Consider the following 12,457-nt stretch of genomic DNA (forward strand, 5'->3'; position numbering starts at 1 on the left):
TTCAAGGTGAATGGCCATAGAATTAAGCATTCTATGAAGGTTTCCAAGTAGAGAATGTGGAACAATTGGACCTTGAGGATCCGATTTATACTGATTGAAAAAGGGAAGTTTGTTTTTCTTTCTCTTTGTATTTTCGCATTTATATTTTGGTTGTTTTTGCCTTTTCTTTGCATTTCACCTTACATTGGGGACAATGTAAATTTTAAGTGTGGGGGAGGGGATTTAGGTTGTGTTTTAATTTTGCATTTTTGAAAAAAAAAGAAAATAGTTTTGCTCTTTGTTTTTGTGGTTTTCAACGATTTTTGGTTGTGTATGCCATGAGCAAGATTCAATTAAGCTTGAAAAGCTCATAACATGATTGGATAAACAATCTTCCAACTTAGAATTAATTAGTTTGGTTATTTTCCTTGAGAATGGTAGTGACTAAATTTAGTAGACAAAAGCTGGTGAGATTTTGAGCCTTTAGACTGACACATCCATATTAGTCTCACTATTTTCTTTCATGTGAGATATTCTTCTATGGATTTGTTTCTCTAGAACTTGCCTTGATTCTCTTCAAGATCATATTGACATAAGCATGCATGAACATGATTAAGGCCCTTTTTGTTATAAGCTACATAAGCCAAATAGCCTACCTTGTAATAAATTATCCCCTTTGTTGAACCCCTTTGATCTTTATTGACCTTTGTCATTCATTGTGAACCCATGTTACAAGCTCTAAACGCGAGAAAAAAATAATACCCTTACCCAAGCCGTAGAACTAGTGGAGCATTATTCATCATTATGATGTGTACGGATGTGTAAGTTTTGAGTGTGGGGGTGTCTGGACTTGAAGTTAATCTCCTAGAAGGAGTTGGAGAGAGCCCTCTCCCTCAGCTATATAGAGAGGGGGGCGGACCAGCTTTAGGCATCACTCAATCAATCCAACAATCTCAATCAAGCATCAAGCAACTCCATCAAGAAAGATCAGTTCGGCCTTTTGAGAAGCAAAGCCTGGAGGATTCAAAAATCATGAGCAGCTAAGCTTTTCTTTTCTGGTTCAAGGGGGGAGGTTTGATTGTGTCATCATGAGGTTCTGTAATTAATTCAAGTTCTTGCTTTTTTTAATTCAAATATTTGTTAATTCTTGTGTTTATTCTCTATGGATGTTAATGTTAATTAGTCTAACAAATTAATTAATGTTGATTTTCCTACTGCTATCCATGGTTCGGTGATCTGTAATTGTCACGAATAGTGGTACAAGTAGCAATTAGGTTAATATCTTTCTGGGTCAATTGTTTGTGGCAGCCTTTGACCAATGTATTGACATGTTTTAACCTAAAGGGAATCAATGAAACAAGATTCGATAATTGCAGCTATCTCAATTATTGTTATTTTGGTTTAACTGTTTTCACAATGTTTAATGCTATCACTAGTTAATATGGAGCGCTATCGTACCTAGTCGATTAGTGATAAGTGTTGATCGAATGCTGGGTTTGGTCAACTGATTTAGGAAAACACAAGGTTTATTATGGCTATCCTAATAAATCTAAGGTTAAATGCTTGAATTGCAAGACTGCCGAAGTCTACATAGGATCGATGACCAATTGATTAATTCGAACCCTTGAATCAGAATTCGGTAAGACTGATTTCTCTTGTTTGGTATTGCTATTGCTTTCTTGTTCTTTTAGAAATTTTAATTATTTAATTTTCCCACTCTATTACATTGCGCATTTGGCTAAGAAATTATTCCCTAGCTCCCTGTGGGATTCGACCTAGTACCACTATTACTACAAAAATTTTATTGTAGGACTAGCATTACTTTTGAGGGCTTCGACAACCCGTCAAAATTTTGGCACCGTTGCCGGAGAGCTACTTTAATTTCTTAGCTTGTAACCTTCTATTTGTGTTAACCTTCTTTGTTTTATGACTCGTGCTTCTCAAAGAGGTGAACTAGAGTACAACCCCGAAATTGAGAAGACTACCCGTCGTTTAAGGAAGAGGCAAAACAAAGGAAGGACCATTCACCTCCTAGGGTGAATTCTGAATTCGACCTACCAACTTGTGTTCAACCCATCTTCGAAGAGGAAGAAAGGATGGCTGATAGAGAGAGAATGCTAAGGGAGTTGGCTGCACCAATCATGAACCAACAGCTCCTGTGCCTAATATATCCCACTCTCGAGGTAGCCTTTGAACTAAAATCTGGTTTGATTCAACTGCTTCCTATTTTTCATGGCTTTCCAAGTGAGGACCCTCATAAACACCTCAAAGAATTCCATGTTGTCTGTTCAAGCATGAAACCACAGGGTATGACCGAGGACCAAGTAAAATTAATAGCTTTTCCATTTACTTTACGAGATAAAGCAAAGGATTGGTTATATATTCTTCCTCCCGATTCGGTACGTACATGGGATGAGATGAACAGAATATTTTTAGATAAATATTTTCCTGCATCCCAAGCTGCAAACATTAGGAAAAAAATCTGTGGAGTTCGACAGTTTGGTGGTGAGACACTATACGAATATTGGGAAAGATTTAAACAACTTGTTTCTAGCTGTCCACACCACCAAATACCCGAACAATTCTTGATCCAATACTTCTATGAAGGACTCCAACCTATGGATAGAAGTATGGTAGATGTAGCTAGTGGAGGAGCCTTAGTAAATTAAACACCCAAAGCGGCTAGGGAATTGATTTCCAACATGGCCGAAAATTCACAACAGTTTGGAGAAAGAACAGATGGCACTACTAGGCGCATTAATGAGGTAAGTCATGTTAATTTAGAAAATCAAATTTCAGATTTAACTGCTTTGGTAAGACAATTGGCTGCAAGGCAATTGCAAACAGCTAGGGTATGTGGTGTTTGTTTGATCCCTGGGCATCCTATGGATATGTGTCCATCACTACAAGATGGATCGATGCAGCAAGTTAGTGCCATAGGAGGATTTCCGGGCCAATCTCAATGCAAGTATGACCCCTACTCCAATTATTACAATCCGGGGTGGAGGGATCATCCCAATCTGAGCTACGGAAATCAAGGAGGACCACAGAGATATCAGCCCCAAGCTTTCAACAGACAGCCCCCAATTTCAGCACCTATCTCAGTGCAAAGTCAACCCTCAAGTTCAGGTATGTCATTAGATGAAATCGTTAAGGCTCTTGCTACTAACACTCAACAATTTCAATAGGAAACAAGGGCCAGCATCCATAACTTAGGGAACCAAATCAGTCAGCTTGCTACTTCCATTAGCAAGTTGGAGAAGTAGAACTCTAGAAGGATACCATCACAGACGGTAGTTAATCCCAAGGAAAATGCTAGTGCAGTGGTGCTGAGAAGCGAGAAGGAATTGCAGCCACAACCTACCTCACCAAGGAAGGCAGTAAGGGACAAAAGGAAGGGGAGAAACAAGATTCAAACGAGAGCCCTATTAAGGTAATATCTAACCCCCCTCTCCCAAAGATTACAAATGCCATTGTGCCTCCATTTCCTAGTAGGTTGGAAAAATCCAAGAAGAAAGTGTTAGATAGTTTTGTATGCCCTTAACTTCAATCAGAATGATGTACTTTATGAGTTTATTGTAAATGAATAAAGATACATATTTGATTCATGTTCCCTTGGTATGTTTCTGTGTAATACCCTTAAACTGGACACTTAATGAGACTCGTGTTAGTTTAGAATGTTCACAGCCAGTAGGTCGGTCTGGGGAGACCTATCCTGACAAAGCTGACACTGTGGTGCCACCAAGTCGATTGGGGTGGCCTGTCTCAGCTACCAGGGTGAGACCCTAGGCACATACAGTGTAGGATTAATTGAATCTTTGAACTGGACCAGATTTCCAGTATTGCCCTGGACCTTGGAGATTGATGGGCAAAACTGGAAAGTTACACCCGACCCCTAGACTCGATTATGATACTACACTAGGTGTCGGATTGAGCTGTCTTTGATGTACCAATCAAGGAGATCCTTAGCGGGGGTCAAAACCTGGGTATGTTGGGACAGTCCGAGAATTCATCTGAGTGGGTGATCAAAGTGACAGGATCAGCCCCTTTGTCGGACAAAGGTAATGATCGGGGATGCACTCTCACTGATGGAAACCAAGACTGCCGGCAGCCGATTTCAACCGTTGAGATTTGTTTTGCAAAATATATTTTATATAAGATATAAAAGTATATATATATGGTTTCTAAAATGTTTGCAAGAAGGTTTTGATTCCCGGGATCCATATAAGTGGAGAGTGCAACACTGTTCCTTGCAGCCGAGGGAGAGGTCCTCTCTTGTTGGGTAATGTATGATCATTATGGGCTGAGAGGTTAAGTGTAAGACCATTGAGGTTAATACCTGATGAGCTAATCTTGCATCTACCCACAGTCCCTGGGTGTTACAAGGTGGCTTGGCCCAGGGACCTCTTAGGGTAAGTGTTGGGCCCGTAGAGTCCATTTGATGGGTTTTAGGGGGTGCACTGTCTTTAACAGTGTATTCGGCCAGGCCTTGTAACAAAGGCTGGGCTGAACCCATGTGGCTGATGTGTAGATCAATGCTTGGGTCCCACGCCATACAAGGAAACCCAACTGGGCAGCAGTTAAGAGGGTTAAGTGAGCACATAAGCTTAATGGGCCTAAAGCCCATTTCGAACTGGGCTGCTTATTTAGTTAGTAAAGGGGCAAAATCTGAAGTGGATCAGCTAATAGGATTGGGCTTAGACCCTATCCACTTAGAGAGTCCAAGATCTAAATAAGATTTAGATCTGGAAACCTCCTAATCAGATTAGGAGATGGCTGATCTGATCTCCAGATAAGATAAGGATTATCCCTTATCACTTAAAGGGACTTCTAAACCAAATATGATTTGGATTAGCAACTCCTAATCAGATTAGGAGCTGATCCCTTTAAGACTATAAAAGAAGAAGGGGGCGGCAGCCTTTAGAGACACAATACACACAAATCATCAGGTTTCTTTGGTGCTGAAATCTAGAAGAGAGAATTCTGCTCCCTGCAAATACTCTCTTGCCGCCTCCCTGTTCTTGCCGCCCTGCTTTCCAGTTCGATCTCCACTGATGGGAGAAGTCAAGATTGGATCTTGACATCTATCCTTTGAGAAAGGATTGAAAGGAAGCTGTGCTCACGTGCCATCTTGCTGATTCTTGCGAAGGACAGAGTTCTTGGGGAAGAATACTGCTGATTCTGCTCCACCTGCACTGCGCCATCTTCAGTGGGAGCAGTCTTTGGATCCTTCCTTGGGCGTGAACACCTTCGTTGGGAGATATTACTTCTCTGTATCAGGTATAATCCTTCCCACTTCTTTTTGGTTCAGATCTGGTTCAGTTTATGGTTCAAGATTGATCCTTGAAAATATGATTTTCTAAATAGGGAATACAATTCCCAGTTGAAGGGAGAGATAAAATTTTTGAAATTCGCCCCTTATTCCGCAATCTTTGGGCGTCCATAGGATGGATCTCTCATCCCTTCAGAAAGAATACGAGCAAGAAGTCTTGGAGACCTTTAGGAAGGTGGAGATAAATATACCCTTGTTAAACGCCATCAAACAGATCCCAAAATATGCAAGATTTCTGAAAGAGTTCTGCACTAACAAGAGGAGGCTGCGAATCGATGAGAAGGTAAGGGTTGGAGAAAACGTTTCAGCTGTCATTAAGAGGACCTTGCCGGAAAAACATGCTGATCCAGGTATGTTCACTTTACCTTGTGTGATTGGCAATAAAAGAATCGAGTGTGCCATGTTAGATTTAGGTGCATCCATCAATGTCATGCCATACTCGATTTATTGTGCTTTGAGATTAGGTCCCTTAAAGGAAACTAGGGTAGTCATTCAGCTAGTTGATCGTTTTAATGCCTACCCGAAAGGGATCGTTGAGGATGTGTTGGTGCAGGTTAATGATCTAATCTTTCCAGCCGATTTTTACATTCTGAAGATGGAGGAGGACACTGTCACAAGTTCAGCCCCACTTCTATTAGGTAGGCCATTCATGAAAATGGCCAAGACCAAAATAGATGTGGATGAGGGTACCCTCTCCGTCGAATTTGACGGGGAGATTGTTAAATTTAATATTTTTGAAGAAGTGAAGTACCCCAATGAATGTCATTTGATTTGTTCAATTGACATTGTTGATTCAATTGTGCAGGAAACGTTTGAAGAAAAAGATTTGAATGAGGAGATCGAATTGAGTGCACAATTGGATATGAAGAAATCATCACCCTTTGTTTTGCAGGTCCTTATTCCAGAATTGAACCCGCCCATGATGGATGAAAGGGGAAAACACAGAAAGCTGCAACCACAAGAGTTAGAGGATCCGATTCATGATTATTAAAAATAGGGAAGTTTGTTTTTCCTTTTTCTTTTTGTTTTTACATTTCTAGTTTAGTTTTTTTGCCCTTTCTTTGCATTTAACCTCACATTGGGGACAATGTAAGTTTCAAGTGTGGGGGAGGGGATTTAGGTTAGAATTTATGTTGCGTTTTAAAATTTGATCTGAGTAAAGAAATATGATCAGGAAGCACATGACCTATCTGAAGCCATTCCCTTTTAAGCAAGTCCTAAATTCATGTTTAAGTAAACAGGGCAAATACTTCACCATTGCCACAATTGGTAGGATGGAGCATAAAATGCACCTACCGGTCAAGTAATCCGATGGTAGGATGGAGCCATAAAATGCACCTACCAGCCAAGTCATCTGATAGTAGGACGAAGCATAAAATGCACCTACTAGCTAGTAAATCAAACAGTAGGATGGAGCATAAAATGCACCTAGTGACCAAGTAATCCAAAAGTGAGATGGAGAATAAAATGTACTCACTTCTTCAGAGGAGAGAAAAAGAAAATAAAAAGAGAGAGAAGATAAAGAGGTTTTCCCTGATTTACTACCTGATTTGCAAAAAAAGAAAATTGGATTGATTACTGGACGAGTCGTGTATCACTTGGTTGTGTTGATTTAATGGTTTGCAATAGTTAACCTAGAATATTTGTGGAGAGAGATGAAAGAGAGTTGAGTTTAAAAATCAGTAGATAGTGTTTGTTTTTGCTTGTGTTTTTCCTTGCCCGAGGACGGACAAAGTTTAAGTGTGGGGGGATTTGATGAGACTAAAAAGTACCCTATTTCTATCCCCAAGTATTCACTCTTTTTCATTAATTTATCACTTAATTGGACTCATTACTCTTGTATTTCGATTCAGGGCAAGCAAAAAGGCAATTGAAAGAAAACAAGGCAAATCGGATGATTTTGCACAGTTTCAGCACCATTTAGTAATCTGGGCATAACTCTCAATATATTAAATATATTGTTATTAGAATATAATATACATTACAATATATCCGTAATTTGTTAGGTGGTCAATCAGGTGGCTGACGAAAGCATTGGAGAGGTTTGGGTTGTTAGACATAATTGATTCATGTTATACTTGGTGTGTTTCTGTGTAATTACCCTTAAACTAGACACTTATGAAACTCGTATTAATTTAGAATGTTCACAGCCATTGGATAGACCTATGGAGGTTTATCCTGCCAAGGCTGACACTAATGTGCTGCCAAGTCGGTTGGGGTAGCTTGTCTCAACTGTTAGGGTTAGACTTGAAGCACATGTAGTGTGTATTTGCTTGAAACACTAAACCCGAACCATTTTCCAATTGTGCCTTTGTCGGGTGTCGAAGCCCTCAAAATTAATGCTAGTACCACAATAAAATTTTTGCAGTAAAAGTGGTACTAGGTCGAATCCCATCCCATAGGGAGCTAAACAATAATCTCACAGTCGAATGAATAATATAACTGAGTGGGAAAATTAAATAACAAGATAACAACAATTGAGATAGCTGCAATTATCAAATCTTGTTCCATCGATTCCCTTTAGGTTAAAACATGTCAATACATTGGTCAAAGGCTGTCATGAACAATTGACCCAGAAAGATATTAACCTAATTGCTACTTGTACAACTATTCGTGACAATTACGGATCACCGAACCATGGATAGCAGTAGGAAAATCAACATTAATTAATTTGTCAAACTAGTTAACATGGACATCCAATAAAAATATGCACAAGAACCAATGAATACTTGAATTAAAAAGCAAGATCTTAAATTAAATACAGAACTTCACAATGGCACAATCGAACCTCCCCCCTTGAACCAGAAAAGAAAAGCTTAGGTGCTCATGATCTTCGAACTCTCCATGCTCTGCTTCTCAGTGGCTGAACTGCTCTCATGGTAGCTTGAGTTGCTTGATGATCTCTTGGATCCTTGGATTGAGTGATGCTAGAGCTGGTCCCCCCCCCCTTTATATAGCTTTAGGGGGAGGGGCTCTCTCAAACTCCTAGGAGATTAACCTCAAATTAGAAAGTCCTGATCTGTTTTGAACTTAATCCTATCCTATCTCTTATCTAGTGATCTAATCCAATCTTCTTATCTTTATAGGATTACATTCAAGAATTTAAATCTAATAAGGCTCTCTTTCTGGAGGTTACATTCGAAATTGGGACTCTTGGCTCTTGAATTCGAGTTGGGCTTCAACTGTGAAATGGGCCTGGTTGTGAACTTTCTCCGACTTCGGGCCCAGTTTCATATTCGATGCGGGCCGAATCTGTCAAAATCCAAAACATAAAGGTTGTGGGCCTTTCTTTCATCTTTCTAATGACTCTTAAATTGTCCAATTCGGAGTCCGGAATTGAGAGTTATGCCTAGATTACTGACTATTGCCGAAACTGTGCAGAATCATTCGAATTGCCCTGTTTTCTTCCAATTGCCTTCTTTCCTGCCCTGAATCGAAATACAAGAGTAATGAGTTCATTTAAGTGCTAAATTGATGTAAAAGAGTGAATATTAGGGGATAAAAATAGGGTACTTTTTAGTCTCATCAAATCCCCCCACACTTAATCTTTGCCCGTCCTCGGGCAAGGCAAAACTCAAGCAAAACAAAAGTAACTACCTATTGACTTTTAATCTTTCTTTCTCTCAACATAAGGCCTGATCCATTGCATGCTTCGGTCCAGACTTGGTAACCTTCCCATTTTCCATTTCTTTTTCCCTTTTTCTCGTCCAAGAGTGATCGCAAATCACCACTCCTCATGGTACCAAGTTAAATCGACAATCAAGGAAACAAGCCTTCCACCGGCTGAACCTTCTTGGACTGAACAAGTGCCCATTGCTTTAACAAACCAATTCAGTCAGATTCAATTATATTTCTTTGTTTCTTAGGTCAAAACAAGGAGTGTTATTGCCATAAGCTTGCTATGTATCACATCTCCATCACTTAGTATGAGTTCCAAGGGTCTGAAGGTGAGAATGGGGTTGGGGTTCTAGGGTGAGTGCATTTTATGCTCCATCTCACCCTTGCTTTCGTTTCTAGATGTGAGTGCATTTTATGCTCCATCTCACATTAGTCATGATTTTATTTTATTTTATTTTATTTTTTGCACAAGAACGAATCACAAGGCATCACCATTTGATCCATGAACTCATCGATCGTGGTCTCAACATGCCTAACACAACAAGTTCTAGAATAATCAAACCATGCTTGACAGATATTTATGTGAAAATCAATCAAGCCCTTATGCGGACAATTTATATGCATCTTGCCTATTGATCGATTAAAATAATGAGGTACCGTATGTATCCTATCTATTCAGCCTAAGCACATGATTCCTGATAAGTCAAAATCATTCAAGGATAAGTTTTCCAGGGAGCAGAAATTTCAAAGGGCAAGGTCAAGAAGTGATGATCGAAGCATGCTAGGGCTATCCCAATTTCCACCAGATTCCCCTAATCCCCCCACACTTAAGTTATACATTGTCGCCAATGTATGTGATTATGCATAAAGTAGAAGGATTTGGGGTACTTCCCTGTTCACCTTGTTGGGTTCCTGCTAAACACAAAAAATCAAAACCAAACAAAATAACAAAATTAACTAAACACAACGGGTTGCCTCCCACAAGTGCAATTGTTTAACGTCATTATGCTCGACGTCCTCCTTTGCTTTTTTAACCCGATGAGTAACGAGGAATGTCCAACGAGATGTCTACCGTAGGGGAGACATTTGCATCCTCATGGAACAACTTCAATCAATGCCCATTCAGCTTGAAAACCTTACCTGTATTGAGACCTTTGATCTCTACTACACCACAAGGAAACACATCAGTCACAATAAATGGACCCATCCACCTGTAACGCAACTTACCCGGCATGAGTTGGAGTCAAGAATTGAACAATAAGACCTTTTATCCAATTTCAAATTGTTTTCTTAAGAGTAAATTATCATGGAACAGTTTGGTCTTCTCTTTGTAGATTCTTGAATTTTCATATGCTTCTAACCTCAACTCTTCCATTTCTTGCAATTGGAACTTCCTTTCCTTTCCGGCTTCTTCCATATTCATATTGCATCGGTTGATTGCCCAATAGGCCTTATGTTCAATTTTGATCGGAAAGTGGCAAGATTTGCCAAAAATCAACCTGTAAGGGGACATCCCTATTGGGGTTTTGTAAGTTGTTCGATATGCCCAAAGGGCATCATCTAGACGTAGGCTTCAATCCTTCCTTCCTGTATTCACCATCTTTTCTAAGATGGACTTTACCTCTCTATTGGAAATTTCAGCTTGTTCGTTAGTTTGGGTGTGATAAGCAGTGGCAATTCGGTGATGCACCCCATACCTTCTCAACAAGGCTTCGACGGCTTTATTGCAGAAGTGGGTCCCTTGATCACTTATGATGGCTCGAGGAATGCCAAACCTACTGAAGATGTTAGATTTGATAAACCCTACAACACACTTAGAATGATTGGTCTTGGTGGCTTTTGCTTCCACCCATTTTGAGACATAATCGACTGCCAAAAGTATATAAGAAAAACCACAAGAGGGAGGAAAGGGTCCCATGAAATCAATACCCCAAACATCAAATATTTCACATATAAGAATGGGGGTTTGGGGCATCTCATTCCTGTGAGATAGTGTACCTGTTTGCTGACATCTTTCACAATTTTTACAAAACAAGTATGCATCTCGAAATAGGGTTGCCCAATACAACCCACTATCTAAGACTTTTCGAGCAGTCCTCTTTGGCCCAAAATGGCCACCACAAGCATAATTATGACAAAAGGTTAGAATCAACATCTGCTCATCCTCAGGGATACACCTCCTAATCATTTGATCATAATAGAATTTCCATAGATATGGTTCGTCCCATACATAATATTTTCCCTCATACCTGATTTTGTTCCTCATGGATTTGCTAAGGTCATTAGGCAAAAATCTGGTGACCAAGTAGTTCACAATATCAGCCTACCATGGAACTATACATTTCATGTGAAACAACTGCTCATCAGGAAACAACTCATAGATGGGTGAGGAGTTCTCATCTTTCACCAACCTACTTAGATGATTCGCCATCGAGGTTTCAGCTCCCTTTTGATCCTTAATCTCTAAATCAAACTCTTGGAGCAAGAGTATCCACCTTATCAGCCTCGGTTTTGACTCCTTCTTCGCTAGTAGGTATTTCAAAGCTGTATGGTCAGAAAATACAAGTACTTTAGAGCCAGGCAAATATGATCGAAATTTGTCTAAAGCAAACACAATAGCCAATAGCTCCTTTTTAGTAGTTGTGTAGTTGCTCTATGCAGCATTCAATGTTTTGGAAGCATAGTAGATGACGTGGCTCTTCCCATCAATTTGTTGACCTAGAACAGCCCCTACCGCATAGTTGCTTGCATCGGTCATGATCTCAAAGGGCAAGTTCCAATCGGGTGGTTGAATAATGGGTGCAATTGTTAATAAATTCTTAAGCTTGTCAAATGCTTTCTTACACTCATCACCAAAATCGAAAGACACATCCTTTTGCAGCAAATTGGACAATGGTAGGGAAGGTTTTGAAAAATCCTTGATGAACCTGTGATAAAACCCTGCATGTCCAAGAAAGGAACGAACCTCCCTAACATTTGTAGGGTAGGGTAAGCACACAATCAAATCAATTTTGGCCTTGTCAACCTCTATTCCTCTAGCTGAAATGACATGTCCCAACACAATGCCTACCTTCACCATAAAGTGGCATTTTTCAAAGTTTAAGACAAGATTTGTTTCCACACACCGATTCAGAATTTTACTTAAACTATTTAGGCAGTCATCAAACAAATCACCATAGACAGTAAAATCATCCATGAACACTTCAATGCATTTCTCAATAAAATAAAAAAATATACTCATCATGCATCTTTGAAAAGTGCCTGGAGCGTTACACAAACCAAAGGGCATTCGTCTGTAAGCAAAGGTGCCGAATGGACAAGTGAAGGTTATTTTCTCTTGGTCCTCTTGGGCAATAACAATCTGATAATATCCTGAGAATCCATCGAGAAAAAAAAAGAAGGCCTTACCTGCTAATCTCTCTAACATCTAATCAATGAAAGATAGGGGAAAGTGGTCCTTTCTAGTGGCCAGGTTAAGTTTTCGAAAATCTATTACCATTCGCCAGCCACTTTGTACCCTCATGGGAA

This window comes from Nelumbo nucifera, chromosome 3, assembly GCF_055504915.1.
Source record: "Nelumbo nucifera cultivar China Antique chromosome 3, China Antique-T2T, whole genome shotgun sequence".
NCBI classification, from domain to species: Eukaryota; Viridiplantae; Streptophyta; class Magnoliopsida; order Proteales; family Nelumbonaceae; genus Nelumbo; species Nelumbo nucifera.